Source organism: Nelumbo lutea, chromosome 1 (genome assembly GCF_056320005.1).
Source record: "Nelumbo lutea isolate HS-2025 chromosome 1, American lotus-T2T, whole genome shotgun sequence".
NCBI lineage: Eukaryota > Viridiplantae > Streptophyta > Magnoliopsida > Proteales > Nelumbonaceae > Nelumbo > Nelumbo lutea.
Window position 1 is genome coordinate 214,354,034 of NC_142684.1, and position 16,576 is coordinate 214,370,609.

At 37.8% G+C, this 16,576-nt stretch overlaps 1 non-coding gene and 1 pseudogene across 1 annotated transcript; one reads left to right on the top strand and one right to left on the bottom strand.

The window, feature by feature from the left end:
* Nucleotides 1-8,522: 8,522 nt before the first annotated feature.
* LOC148880893 (small nucleolar RNA R71) lies at nt 8,523-8,629 on the bottom strand. The gene has a single exon (XR_016106103.1). It is a non-coding gene; the product is annotated as a small nucleolar RNA R71 (small nucleolar RNA).
* Nucleotides 8,630-9,110: 481 nt separating this feature from the next.
* LOC148880894 (uncharacterized) lies at nt 9,111-13,268 on the top strand (annotated as a pseudogene).
* The last annotated feature ends 3,308 nt before the right edge of the window (nt 13,269-16,576 follow it).

A 16,576-nucleotide genomic window follows, 5' to 3' on the forward strand; every position in this document is an offset into this window, starting at 1 on the left:
GTAGTGGCGACAACGACGGCAATGGTGACAGCGATGGCAAACTACAACGACAATAGCAGTGACAATGAAAGTAGATCTGAGATTTTTGTTAGTCTTAGATTTCACTCTCTCTCTCTCTCTCAAATCTGTCATCTAGACTCTAAACTACTCTCCCAAATCTCTAAATGTGAGATCTCTCAAATCTTTTTCATTGTCTCACACATCCCTCAACTGATCTCTCTCTCTAGTAGATCTCAAATCTGAGAGACCTTCTTCTCTTTTCATTCTTGCTCTAACTTGTCAAAGTAATAAACTACAAGTCGTTCTCCAGGTTGAATAGTTCAAAAGTGAAACCATCCGGTTCAACGGTTCGTAGAATAATTCAACGATTTTTTACCAAAGATTAGGTTTGGGGTAAAATGGAACCGGTCGCCTAAATGGTTTCCGGTCCGAATGGTCCGACCGTCTAGGTTAACGACGGTTCAAAAACATTGTCTACATCATAATAGATTGGATTCCCTTGAGGTAATTATGAATGAAGATTTAGGTTCTATTTGGCAAGTCCTTTTAGAAGATCTTTTGAGCTTTTCAAAGATTGCTATACCACAAGATGGTCTTTTTCTATTTGACAATGAAAGATGGGAAACCAAAAAGTCTCATGTCCCATAAAGCTTGAGGAAGCCCAAAATGGCTGAAAATCAAGGAGCTTCAAATTGAATCTTTTGGTCTTTATGCACTTAAAATCTTTCGTTTAAAAATTTGGTAGACTATGATTGACTAGGATACTTAGTAGATAGTCTTGATCTTTTAATACACATATCTTTAATATTATATATTAGTGATATCTTTAATTTCAATAAAGAATTCATGCATTACTCGAAATAGCTGATGGGTATTTAAGTTTTTTTGTCTTCTAACTGACGGTGAATTAACGTCGGGTATTAAATTGTCACAAAATGAAAGTTTGGGTACTAGGTTGTCTCATTTTAAAGTTCAGGTACTAAATTGATACTTGGCCTAAAGTATAGAGTATCCTATGGGAATTTTCCCATATATTTATTCATGCTTTTTTATTTTTTAGATAAATAAGACAATGATGATTTTAATCACAAAAAGTCATTAAGAGGACAATTTTGTCCACTATGGGATACCAAATTCAAATTAGATTTTAATCTGGTAACCTCCTGATAATATCAGGAGCAAACTAACTTAATCTGCAGATAGGATTAAGATTATCCCCTATCCAAATATTGATCTAGATTGGGATAACTCCTAATTAGGAGGATTTCTTAATCAAGAAGAAAGGAGGAGAAAACTAATTCACATATACCAGTTTTTGAACAAGAAGGTTTTTCCATGGGAGAAGAAAGTCTTCTACACAAAGAGATTAGATCTCAAAAACTCCAGAGAGAAGAAAAGCTACTGAGCCATCTTCGTCCCAGGAGTTCTCCTCCAGCCGTCGCCAACTCCTCTTGCAAGATTTGATCTTTGCAGTAGAAAGAAGTCAAGAAATCAGTTCTTGACATCAGTATTGTAGAAAAGACTGAAAAGGATTCAGTGTTCAGAGTTTCCAGTGGTTTCTTGCGAAGGATCCAGTGTGTAGGATGCACCCTGCTGGTTCCGTTCCATCCACAGCTATGTCATCTTCAGCAGTAGTGGATCTTGGTGTCTTCTTTGGGCGTGAACACCAACTTTGGGAGATACTGTTTCTCCGGGTCAGGTATAATTCTCCCTTTTCTTTTTGGTTCAGATCTGGTTCGATTATGGTTCAAGTATAATCCTTGAATATTGTATTCTAAATTTAGGGAATATGATTCCTAGTTGGGAGAAGGTAGGAAATTTGAGAAATTCGCCCACCCATTCCGCACCCTTCATGGCGTCCATTAGATGGATCCTACCATTCTTTCACCATTTGGGTAGACATTTGCTCACCCATGAGAAAGAAGAAGAAGAAGAAGAAGAAAGGAGAGAAACAATTCAAACACAAATTGGGCGAGGGGTGATACTTTTGATTTAAATATTCTCAAGAAAAAATGAGGCAAGAATTAGAAAAATACATTGTACATGCTGAACAACCATTTTTGTTAGCTGAAGATACTAAACTTGAAAAATGCTTTAAAAATTTGTTATTCATATAAACAAAATTTAATTTATATGTTATCAAATCTTAATTCTAAAGTTGTAATTACTTATAATATTTGGATTTCTAAATTTTACATAAGTTATATTTGTGTTATCGGACATTTTATTGATTAAAATTGGCTTTTATGTAAAAGAATTTTAAGTGTTAATAGGCTTGAATGGCTACATACTGGTCCAGCTATGGTGATAAGTATTTTAAATACTTTACAATCTTATGGAATTGACAATAAATTATTTTCTATTAGTTTTGTTTATGCTAGTAATAATGATTCAACAATAAATATTTTAAAATCTCAATTAAAACCATGTTTAAATGGTAAATTATTTAATATCAGATGTATATGTTACAACTTAAATTTATGTATGCAGGAAGCTTTAAATATTATTTATACTCATATTTTTAAATTAGAAATTATATTATATATATTAAAAGTTATGGAGTAAGAAAACAATAACTTAACTTCTTATGTCAAAATTGTGGTTTGAAATATAAACATTTTATGTTAGATGTTAAACATAGACGGAGTTCTACTTGCGCTATGTTAGAAAGTTGTGTTTCTCACAAACAAACTCTTAGTGACTTTTATAATGCAAAAATGTCTACTAGTATTATATTTGAGGAAGATTGGGTAATGTCAATTTGTATAAGAGATTTTCTAAAACATTTTTACGATGCAACTAATGAATTATCGAGTATTTATTATCCAAATAGTTGTAATTTAACTTATCAATTAATGATGATTAGTGATTGTTTTTCAAAATATAGAAAGAATCTACAAATCAAAAGCATTGTTGAAATAATGGAAAATAAATTTAAGAAATATTGGGAGAACATTTCTTCTCTATGTTAGATCCTAGGATTAGAAAAGATGGTTTAGATATTTTACTTGAAAGATATTATGAAAATATGAATATTCATATTATAAAAAAGAAAACAAGAAATTAATAGTTTATTATTTGAAATGTGTAGTTTATATGAATCTGAAGTAACATAGAATAATAAAAATTCTACAATTTGTACAACTGCATCTTCCATTTCTAAACTTGAGTTCACTTTTGTTAGAGCAATTGCACAACTTGAGTATGCTAGTGCAATCGGAAGTCTGATGTATACTTTGCTTTGTACTAGACATAATATTGCATTTGCAGTAAGTAAACTTAATCGGTTTACAAGTAATCTCGGTGTGGAGCATTGGAAGGCAATTGGGAGAGTTCTTGGGTACATCAAAATAACTTTAGAACTTGGCTTATTCTACTAGAAGGGTACACTGATGCAAGTTAGATTACTGGTAATGGAGATAACAAGTCCACATCTGGATGGATTTTTGTCCTGGGTGAGTGTGTGATCTCTTGGGCATCCAAGAGACAAAGTTGTATATCTCAGTCGACCATGGAATCTGAATTCATAGCTTTAGCGGCTATTGAAAAAGATGTTGAATGGATTAAGAATTTATTATTGGATATAAAACTTTGGCCTAACCCTATGACTCCAATTTCCATTTATTGTGATAGTGAAGTAAGTCTATCAAGAGCCTATAATGGTACCTACAATGGTAAGTCCAAACATATACGTATGTGAAATGTTAAAGTATAGTGATACCCATATAAGTATGTGAAACATTAAGGCCCAGACCTATAGTGGTACCTACAATGGTAACTCTATGCTTAACAGGAAGTCGAAGTCATGGAAAATAGAGATGATCCCTACTTGAAGGGATGAGAGATCCATCATATGGATGGCCAAACCTACAGGTAGGTTGGGAGAAATTTCAAAAATTTCTCTCTCTCCCATGTGGGAATCACATTCCCTATTTTAGAAAATTGCATTTTCAAGGATCAATCTTGAACCCTAAACTAAACCAGATCTGAAACCAAAAGGTAGGAGAGGGATATACCTGATATAGAGTAGTATCAACTCCCAATGAAGGTGTTGATGCCCAAGGAGATCAACAAAGATTGATCCCACTGAAGATGACATAGCGTAGGGTGGAGCAGAATCAGCAGGGTGGTTTTTCAGCAAGAACCTGATTCTTCACCAAGAATCTAATGGAGGGCGAGTGAGTACGACTTCAGATCAGTTTTTCTCCAAAAACTTATATCAAGAACCTTTCTTGATCGCTCCTACAGGTGGAGATCGAACTGACAGTGGTAGCAGCAACAGGAGAAGGCAAGAGCAGAAGATGGTGTCAGTCCAACTGTAGTTGTCTTCTCTCTTGTATCAATAATCTGATTGGGTGAATTGGGGTTCGCCCTCCTCCTTTATTTATAGCCTTAAAGAGAGGTTCTCCTAATCCCATTAGGAGTTTCCTAATCCAAATCTTGTATTTGGATCTAGACTCTCTTTAAGAGATAAGGATAATCCCTTATCTTATCTGCAAATAAAGATCAGCCCTCCAAATCTAATTAGGAGTTTCCTAATCCAAATCTTTATTTGGATTTGGACTCTCTGAGTGGATAGGGACAATCATTTATCGTATCAGTTATCTAAATCCTAGAATCGCCCCTCTTTAATTAATCATATTAAACTAGTTCGAATTAGGCTTTAGGCCCATTAAGTCCATGTGCTCACTTATCCTCCAAACTACTGCCTAGTTGGGTATCCTTGTATGGCATGGGACCCAAACATTGATCTACACATCAGCCACATGGGTCTAGTAGCCTCTATTACAAGGCCTGGCCGAATTCACTATAGGTTATAGTGAACCCCCGAGTCCACCATGGGCTCTTAATGGGCTCAACATTTACACTAAATGGTCCCTGGGTCAAGCCACCTTATAGAAACCCAAGGATTGTGGGCAGATGCAATATTATCCCATCAGGTATTACCCTCAATGGTTTTACACTTAACCTCTCAGCCCATAACGATCAAACACTGCCCAATTGCTTTTACACTTACCATCGGGGCCCTTCTTCCTCTTATAGATCCGTTTGCAACCAATTGCTTTTACCCGGGGGCGGACCTACTAGAGTCCAGATTTCATTGGTCTCCATTGAGTCCATCTCAATTCTCATGGCATCTACCCACTTTAAGGAATCTATGTCTAACATACCTTTCGTATAAGTCACGGGATCCTCCTCATTGGTTGTAACTTCCACTAGGTAACTATCCTAGTCATAGCTCTAGAGGACTGAAAACCTGGGTAGATCTTCTTGGTTGGTCATTACCTGGAACTTGTGGGACATTTCCCACTGACCCTGAGCTCTCATCATCAAGAAGTAACTATATCAAGAGCCTATAATGGTACCTATAATGGTAAGTTTATGCTTAAGGGGAAATCCAAGTCATGGAAAACAGAGATGATCCCTACTATGGTTTAAACCAAGTTCAGGTGTAGTTGGTCCACAGTAATGTTAAAGTATTTGATGAAATCGACAACGAAAGGGTAAAGAGGGAAGGGTAGCCCAGTAGTGAGTTATTCCTCGAAGACCGTGATCTCGTCGAGATCGTGTTGCCAGGGATATCCCTAAAAGGGGATAAAATACCCAAGGTTATCAGGAAAGTTGTACTTGATGATCAGACCGTGTTCTGTCCAAGAACCTAATCCTTTGCAAGAAATAGTAGGATGGAACATGAGCACAGCTTCCTATCAGTCCATTCACAAGGAACTAATATCAAGATCGAATCTTGATTTCTCCCACTGAACTGGAGATCGAACTGACAAGTGAGGCGGCAGCAGGAAGGAGGCGACAAGAAAGAATTTTCGCAGGTATGGTGAAATCTCTCTTCTGTGATTTCAGCTCTGAAGACTTGCAGTGATGTTGTTGTGTTGTCTAAAGGCTGCTGCCCCCTCCTCCTTTTAAGTGATAAGGGTAAACCCTTATCCTATCTGCAAATTGGATCAGCCTTCTCCTAATACATTAGGAGGTTTCTAAATCTGAATCTCATTTAGATCTGGCCTCTTTGAGTGGATAGGGTTAAGACTCAATCCTGTCTGCTAATCCAATCTTAGAATTCGTCCCCTTAATTTAACTGCTTAAATTAGCCCAGTTTGAAATGGGCTTTAGGCCCATTAAGATTATGTACTCACTTAGCCTTCCTAACTGCTGCCCAGTTGGGCTTCCTTGTATTGCGTGGGACCCAAACATTGATCTACACATCAGCCACATGGGTTCAGCCCAGCATTTGTTACAAGGCCTGGCCGAATACACTGTTATGGTCAATGCACCCCCTAAAACCCATCACATGGGCTCTATGGGCCCAACACTTACCCTAAGTGGTCCCTGGGCCAAGCCACCTTATAACACCCAGGGACTGTGGGCAGATGCAAGATTAGCCCATTAGGTATTACCCTCAATGGTCTTACACTTAACCTCTCAGCCCATAATGATCAAACACTGCCCGACAAGAGAGGACCTCTCCCTTGGCTGCAAGGAACAATGCTGCATTCTCTACTTATATGGATCCCGAGAATTAAAACCTTTTGCAAACAATTTGGAAACCATAATATGTATATAATTTTATATCTTGTATAAAATATATTTTGCAAAACAAATCTTGATGCTTGAAATCGGTTGCCGACAGTCTTGGTTTCCATCAAAGAGAGTGCATCCCCGATCATTATCTTTGTCTGACAAAGGGGTTAATCCTGTCACTACGATCACCCACTCAGATGAATTCTCAGACTGTCCCAACATACCCAGGTTTTGACCCCTACTAAGGATCTCACTGATTGGTACATCAAAGACAGCCCAATCCGATACCTAGTGTAGTATCATAATCGAGTCTAGGGGTCAGGTGTAACTTTCTAGTTTTGTCCATTAATCTCCAAGGTCCAGGGCAATACTAGAAATCTGGTCTGGTTCAAAGATTCAATTAATACTACACTGAATGTGCCTTGGGTCTCACTCTAGCAGCTAAGACAGGCCACCTTAATCGACTTGGTGGCACATCAGTGTCAGCCTTATCAGGATAGGTCTCCCCAGACCAACCCACTGACTGTGAACATTCTAAACTAACACGAGTCACATTAAGTGTCTAGTTTAAGGGAATTACACAGAAACATACCATAGGAACATGAATCGAATGTGTACTTTTATTCATTTACAATAAACACATAATGTACATCATTCTGATTGAAGCTAAGGGCATACAAAAACTGTCTAACATTATCCAAGATTTTGATTTCCATATAGTCTATGAATTATTTGCTTAATGCGATTAGGAGTGGCCATCTCTTAGTTGATTCGGTGTATATGAATGAATCGGGAGAGGAATTTATATACTCGACCACATAGTTCATGGTGTGAATTGAATGGTATATAGGGATATATACACATGATTCATATGAATATATGAGTTTTTCTTGCACTTCATGCATTTCTATTATTGAAAACTCTAGTCGAGGGATCGAGGGGTTACTTGATAGAAATATGTTTAATATATCTTGGGAAAGAATATCAAATAAAATTGGGAAAAACTTTAGCTTATGGGAAGAGCAATTAATCTTGGTTAATCGTATCCATCAATATTCATTAGATTGGTTGGGTGGACCTAAAGCCCTAGCGATTTCATCATTTGCATATTCCATTGTTGATTGTCATTGCTTTTATCTTCTTTTCCTAGTTTTTATTTTCAGTAGTTCTTGCTCCCTCAAATCTGAATTTCGATTGTCTAAATAATTAGGGAAGACTTGGGTTTTAATACTTATTTTGTTAAATCCCCATGGTAACGATATTTTTATACTACTTGATAACTAGTGCACTTGCTAGGGTTATATTCATAGCTATCAAGTTTTTGGTGCCGTTGTCGGGGATTTAATCCTAAAATAATATTAGAACTTGTTAACCTTGGTTAATTTGGATTTTTTTTATTTATGTTTTATTCTTTATTTTTATTTTATTTTATTTGTTTGGATTCTTGCTGGTTCAGATTTACTAGTGCATGACATCACTAGAAGAGAGGGACTAGTAGAATTCGATCCAGAAATTGAGAGGACCCTTCGCTTGTTGCAAAGAGCCAATAGAGTTAAGACAAGAGAGGAGGTTGTTATTGGTGAACTAGCAATAGAGATTGAAGGAGAGATGCCAAAAACAAATCTCACCCTCTTGGACTATGCTTGTCCAACAATTGATGGGGCGACATCTAGCATTTACAAGCCCACCATTCAGGCCAATAATTTTGAAATCAAGCCGGCAATAATTCAGATGATCCAGACAAGTATTCATTTTAGTGGGTTGCCAAGTGATGACCCTAATGCACACATTGTTAACTTCCTATAAATATGTGATACATTTAAACATAATGGTGTTAGTGATGATGCTATTAGTCTTAGATTATTTCCTTTTTCATTGCGTGATAGAGCTAAAGATTGGCTTAACTCACTCCCTGCAGGAAGTAATACCACTTGGAATGATCTAACCCAAAAATTTTTGGCTAAATATTTCCCCCCTCCAAAACAACAAAATTAATTAATGATATTACTACTTTTGCTCAATTTGAGAGGGAATCTTTGTATGAAGCATGGGAACGATTCAAGGACATGCTTAGGAAGTGTCCTCACCATGGGATACCAACTTGGCGTCAAATTCAGACTTTTTATAATGGTATTACCCCCTCTAGTCAATCAATTATTGATGCAACAGCAGGTGGCACAATTAGGACAAAAACTCCAGAGGAAGCTTATGATTTAGTGGAGGAGATGGTGTCAAACAGCTACCGGTGGAGTAATGACCAAACCAATCAGAGGGGAGTACACCACATCAATTCCCTTGCAGCCCTATCTACGCAAATTGCTAATCTGAATAAGAAACTTGACACCTTTAATATTGCAGCCATTAATGCATCATCTAGCATCTCATGCGATTCATGTGGTCAAATAGGACATGCTAATTCTGATTGTCCATTAAGTGATCCTTTTATTTCCCATGAGAATTCTAATTTTATTTCTCATGCTGGCAGGCCAAATTTCAATCCCTACTCAAATATATACAACCCAGGGTGGAGGAATCATCCAAACTTTTCATGGAGAAACAATCAGCAAAAGGCACCCATGGGATTCCAACCACAACCACCCCCACAAGAAAAAAAGAGCAATTTGGAGGAGATGATGTCTAAGTTCATCAATTCTGCTGAAGCAAAATTCCAAAGCCATGAAACATTGATTAAGAACTTGGAAATTCATGTGGGGCAGATTGTAAGCATGTTGTCGAAAAGAAAAGAGGGACGGTTACCCAGCAACACAGAGAAGAATCCTAGAGAGCATGTGAACGCCATAGCCTTAAGAAGTGGGAAGACAGCCAGCGAAGCCCAAGAAGACGACAAGGAAACTGAATTGGCCGATCTGCAAAAGGAGAATGAGGGAAGCACCCCTAAACTGAATTTAGATGTAATTAAACTTCCTATTCCCTACCCAAGAAGAGTCTTGAAGGCTAAATTAGATAAGCAATTTGAAAAATTTTTGGAAGTGTTTAAGAAGATCCATATTAATCTTCCTCTTCTTGATGTATTGTCACAGATGCCGAAGTATGCCAAATTCATGAAGGAGGTGATGTCCAACAAAAGGAAGTGGGTGGATTGCGAGATGGTAAAGCTAAACAAAGAGTGTTCAGCCATTCTTCAAAATAAACTGCCCCCAAAAGTTAAGGATCCAGGGAGTTTATCTATACCTTGCACCATAGGGAATGCTGAATTTGAGAAAGCCTTATGTGATCTTGGTGCTAGTATAAATTTAATGCCCTACTCTATTTTTAAAAGGCTTGGATTGCATGAACTAACATTTACAACTATTACCCTACAATTGGCCGATCGAAGCATTAAATACCCTAGGGGAATAGTGGAAGATGTTTTAGTTAAAGTAGGGAATTTCATCATCCCTGCTGATTTCATTGGGTTGGATATGGAGGAGGATAGATTGATGCCATTGATCCTTGGGAGACCCTTTTTTGCTACCGGTAACACTTTAATTGATGTACAAAAGGGTTTACTTACCCTTAGGATCAACGATGAAGAGATGGTATTTAACGTTTTCCAAACCATGAATTATCCCAACACAAAAGAACATGAGATATATGAAATCGATTCTATTGATGTTTGGGCAGCTGAAATTATAATTTAAAGTTATATAATTCTGTTGAAAACTGTATTGTTAACCATTGTAATAACATGCAGGTGATGGAGGAAGAGGCAAAGGAGGCGATGAATTATTTAGGGGTTGGCCAAGAAGAATGCAAACCAAGACAAGGGAGATTTCTACCACTAGATGGGCCGACCTCCAATAAACAATTATTACCCTCCATTAAAGCACCTCCAGCCTTGGAACTTAAACCCTTGCCTCTTCATTTAAAATATATATTTTTGGGAGACAGTTCCACCTTACCTGTAATTATCTCTTTTGAATTGGCAGGTCTCCAAGAAGAAAAGCTTGTAAGGGTGCTCAAGCAACACATATCGGCCATAGGATGGAGCATCGCCGACATAAAAGGGATTAACCCTTTGGTATGCACACATAAAATTCTGATGGAACAGGGCTGCAATCCCAAGGCACAACCACAAAGGAGGCTGAATCCTAAAATGCAATAGGTAGTGAAGGTAGAAATTATGAAATGGCTTGAAGTAGGTATCATCTACCTGATTTCTGATTCATCATGGGTAAGTCCTATTCAAGTCATACCAAAGAAAGGAGGGATTACTGTAATTCTAAATGAAAATAATGAATCAACTCCCATAAGAACAGTAACTGGCTGGAGGGTGTGCATAGACTATCGAAAGCTGAATGAGGCCACTAGGAAAGATCACTTCCCTTTGCCATTTATTGATCAGATGATAGAGAGACTTGCAGGGCACGAATATTATTGCTTCCTAGATGGCTAATCCAGGTATCTTCAAGTACCCATTGCACTTGAGGATCAGAAGAAGACCACTTTTACTTGCCCATATGGAACCTTTGCATTTAGGAGAATGCCATTTGGACTGTGCAATGCACCTACCATTTTCCAGCGTTATATGATGTCATTATTTGGTGATTTCATTGATGACTTCATGGAAGTCTTCATGGACGGTTTCTCCATTTATGGATCATCATTCGATGGATGCTTGCTTAATTTGGAAAAGGTACTTCAAAGGTGTGAGGATTCTAACCTTGTTTTGAACTGGAAAAATGTCATTTCATGGTTAGGGAAGGAATAGTTCTAGGACATAAGGTGTCCTCCCGGGGCATCGAGGTTGATAAAGCCAAAATAGAACTGATTGAAAAACTACCTCCACCTCAATCATTAAAAGATGTTAGGGGTTTTCTCGGGCATGCCGGTTTTTATAAGCAGTTCATCAAAGATTTTTCTAAAATTGCCAAACCCCTAACAAATCTGCTAGTTAAGGATGTACCGTTCGAATTCAATGATGATTGTTTGCATGCATTTAATACTCTTAAGGAGAAATTGATTCAGGCTCCTATTGTATCAGCCCCTATATGGGAACTACCCTTCGAAATAATGTGTGATGCAAACAATGATACCTTGGGCGCACTTTTAGAGAAAAGAAAAGATATGAAATTTCACACCATTTACTATGCAAGTAGGACCATGAATAAAGCACAAAAAAATTATTCCACTACCAAAAAGGAATTACTTGCTGTAGTATTTGCTATTAAAAAATTCAGATCTTATTTGCTCTTATCTAAAGTCATTGTTTTCACTGACCATGCTGCCTTGAGATATCTACTTGCTAAGAAAGATGCAAAACCTAGGCTGCTATGATGGATCTTGCTTTTGCAAGAATTTGACCTAGAAATTAAAGACAAAAAGGGTAGTGAAAATACTGATCATTTATCAAGGCTTGACGAAAGTTATGTTGAAAATATTAATAATTCGGCCTTGCATGATGAATTCTCAGATGAGCAACTATATGTGATTAGCAGAAACAATGAACCATGGTTTGCTGATTTGGCTAACTTTTTGGCAGGGAAGGTGATGCCACTTCACTTGACATATCAACAGAGGAAGAAATTCTTCTCTGATGTAAAGCATTATTTATGGGATGAGCCTTACCCGTACAGGATCTGCAGGGACAGACTAATAAGGAGATGTATTCCCGAGGAGGAAGTGATCAGTGTTATAAAATTCTGCCATGACAGAGAAGTAGGAGGTCACCATGGAACATCAAGAACCGCTTCAAAAATTCTCCAAAGCAGTTTTTATTGGCCATCACTCTTCAAGGATGTCTACACATATGTAAGTGCTTGCAATCATTGCCATAGGATAGGTAATATCTCCCGACAAAACGAGATGCCCTTAAACAACATTCTTGTTTGCAAAATATTTTATGTATGGGGTATCGATTTCATGGGACTTTTCCCAAAATCAGTTAATAATTCCTATATACTTGTGGCTGTGGATTATGTGAGCAAATGGGTGGAAGCATGTGCATACCCCACTAATGATGCTCGGGTTGTCATTAAGTTCAAAAAAGATTTATATTCACTCGTTTTGGAACACCTCGAACTATCATAAGTGATGGGGGGAAGCATTTCTGTAACAAACAATTCGAACAACTATTAAACAAATATGGTGTTACACATAGAATTGCAACCCCCTACCACCCCCAGACTAGCGGCCAAGTAGAAATCTCTAATAGAGAATTAAAACATATTTTGGAAAAGACGGTTACCACTTCTAGGAGGGATTGTTCCTTAAGACTAGACGATGCACTTTGGGCCTATCGTACGACATTCAAAACCCCAAACGGTATGTCCCCTTATCATTTAATCTTTGGCAAAGCATGCCATCTACCCGTTGAGCTGGAACATAGAGCTTACTGGGCTACCAAATTTCTGAATTTCAATTTAAGAAATGCAGGTGATCAAAGGAAGCTCCAGCTAAATGAATTAGAGGAATGGAGGAATCAAGCATACGAGAATGCCCGGACCTACAAAGAAAAAACCAAAGCATGGCATGACTCCCGTATTGTAAGTAAGGAATTTAAGGAAGGAGACAAAGTGTTGCTCTTTAATCCTCGTCTCAAGCTATTCCCTGGGAAGTTGAAAACAAGGTGGAGTGGACCCTTTGTAGTGGCTAGGGTATTCCCTTATGGAGCGATTGAATTGCATAATGGTAAGGGCAACACATTCAAGGTAAATGGGCAGCGTTTAAAGCATTGTATTGAAGGAGAGCAAACCATCCACCATGGGTCCATTCTCTCCTTAAAACCACCATGAAAGAAAGGTGAAAGTCTAGCTCAGGACTTAAAAGGAGTGCTTGTGGGAGGCAACCCATTAAGTTTAGTTGTTTGTTTTGTTCAGTTTTCTTTTTTCTCTTATGAGTGTGTTTTTTTTTTCGTATCTTACATCTGCAGGATCTCAACAAGGCATCCAGGGAAGTCCACTTAAATCTTTCTCTCCTTGTTCTTGTTATGCATATTCCATACATTGAGGACAATGTATACCTTAAGTGTGGGGGGGATTAAGGGATTTGATAACTTGTTGGTTAACTCTAGCATGCTTTGATCATCACTTTTGAACCCTTCCTTTTGAAATTTCTACTCGTTAGAAATTTGTTTTGAATGATTGCAAACCACCCTAAATCATGTGCTTAGGTGAGATAGACAAGAAAGGATGCAAGCAAATCTAGCTGAAAATTTTTGGCTATGGAAGGTATCTCAGTAGTGGGAAAGATCAATGGGCAAGATGCAATACAGATTTGACCCCTGTGAGCATTTGGTTTCTGATGGACAAACATGGTTTGATTATTCTAGAAATTGTTTTGTTAGGCATGTCAAGACCACAATAATGAGTTCAAGGATTGGAACGTGATCTATCAAAAAAAAATAATTTTCTGAATAAGTGTGAGATGGAGCATAAAATGCACTCACACTAAAAGCATAAGAAAAGGGTGAGGTGGAGCATAAAATGCACTCATCCCTAGGTCCCGAACCCAAATTCACCTTTTGATGCATTGAACTCAAGATAAGTGGTGGAGATGTGATACATAAGCAAGCTTAGGGTAATAACATTCCTTGTTTCATTCTAAAAAATCATGAGAGGGTATTCTTGAATCTTGTTGCATGTGATTGTGAAAACAAAGAGGGCTTACTCTAGTCCTAAATTATTCATGCGAAGAGATGCTTGTTTCCCTTGATTGTCGATTTCATTTGGGGACATGAGGATTGGTGATTTAAGATTATTCTTTGACAAATTAAAGAGGAAAAGAAGTAGACGAATGGAAGGACCATTAATACTGGATCAAGGCATGCAGGAGAACAAATACCCTGTTGAGAAAAATCCAAAACAATCTTTTAGTTAGCTGGTTCCTGTTTTAATTTTGTTTTGAGTTTTGTCTTGCCTGAGGATGGGCAAAGTTTAAGTGTGGGGGGATTTAATGAGAGTAGAATTTATCATAGGAGAGGGCTGATCTAATCTACAGATAAGATAAGGGTTTACCCTTATCACTTGAAGGGAATTCTAATGGGATTAGGAGCTGATCCCTTTAAGCTTATAGAAGGAGGAGGGGGCAGCAGCCTTTAGACACACAACACATTTCACATTGTCTTCAAAGCTGAAATCATAGAAGAAAGAATTCAGCACCCCTGCAAAAATTCTTTCTTTCCGCCTCCTTCCTGTCGTCGCCATATCTGCCAGTTCGATGTCCTCTTGTTAGTGGGAGTGATCAAGATTGGATCTTCATATCAGTTCTTTGTGAAAGGGATGATTAGGAATAGTGCTCATGTGTCGTCCAGCTGATTCTTGCGAAGGATCTGGTTCTTTTGAAGAACACTGCTGATTCTGCTCCATCCTGCACTATGCCATCTTTAGTGGGAGCAATCTTTGGTTCCTTCCTTGGGCGTGAACACCTCCATTGAGAGATACTATTTCTCTGTATCAGGTATATCCCTCTTCTACTGCTTTTGTTCAGATCTGGTTCAGTTCTTGGTTCAAGATTGATCCTTGAAAAATATTATTTTTTTTCTAAAATAGGGAATATGATTCCCAGTTGGATGGAGAGAAATTTTTGAAATTCGCCCATTATATTCTACAAGATTCGGGCATCCATACGTTGGATCTCTCATCCCTTCAGTGGTATCAAAGCTAGGTTCAAGTCTTGAACCGAATTGAATCAAATCTGAACCAGTGCAAATGGGCAGAAGGCGTTCTACCCAATTTGCGCAAATATAAGGTTTTTTTTTCTGGAAAATTTGTTTCCAGTTGATGGGCGATTGATCTGAAATTAAATTTTATAAATTTGATTATTATTTAGAAATTTTCTTTATAATTTTCTTGATTTATTGGTTGTTCATACACATGGAGATCGAAATCTTGATTGGCGTTGTGAACCTGTGTTTTTGCAGTTTCTTGATTATTTTATTACATTTGGCCTGTAAAATATATATATATTTTATTTTTTAGACTGAATGTATAGGCATTCAATCTGATGTAATATTAATAGAAATTAGGTTTTCAATTTACTTTATTTTGGATCGAAGTTGGTGGTGCAAGGAAGGAGATTTCACAGATGGGAAAATCGCTATCTGCGGTTTGCAGTTTATGAAACTGCAAACTATGAATGTGCGAACAGCCCTATCTGACTGATTCTTGATTTTCTTTTATCAGTATTTAATTTTAGATTAATTTCTTGAATTAAATCTTTAATTAAAGATTAAACCCTAAACCCATTCGAACCAGATTGGTCCAAACTGGTTAGACCGAATCTAGGGTTCGATCAAGGCTGAATGTCAACCCTAATTCTCCCACTAATGGGCCTAAGGATTGATAATTAATTGAATATTTATTTCGGCCCATCCTGTAAAGGCCCAGTTTTAAATTGTTAAAACTACTAAAAGCCCACTTTGTGGATTAAGCTATATGGGCCGAACTGGTCAGCCCTAATTCGGCCCATATACCTAGATAATATTAATGGTTAATATTATGGTTTAAAATGGGCTTTAAAATGGGCTTTACAAATTTTAATTGATTGGATCAATTCTTCCTTGCATGTGATGTATTGTGTGATGTGCTACGTTCATGGGCCATAAGTGCTTGGCCCATGCTGGTTCGATAGTGGCTCTTGTGCACACCATGGCTGAATGCACATTATTGCCATGGTGTCCCTACTGGTCATTGGATGACCTTCCTCCATGGTGGGCCCCACACCTTTTGAAGAGGATACGTGCAGAACCCTAGCTGATTTGGGCCCATCAAAATCTAGCTTTGTGAAAGTCAATGGGAGCCACTTTGGTTTGACCTAAATTAAAGTAGGGCATAATTTTTCGTTCCTCCACCAAATATGAGTGCATGTGATAGGGAGATTCATATGATGAACTCTCTAAGGGCCTTCCATCATTAGCATGAGGATGGGTCCTTCAGCAATGAGGAAACACACCAAAAAATGGGCTATCCATTTGCTGTTGGACTTGTCTGAGTATTTCATAAGATGATAGGGGCATCATAGACCGATGTGGGAGGGTTTTACCAGAAAATGGGAACTTTCTCATGGTACCTTGGCATTCATGAATATGATGGGTGAGCACTCA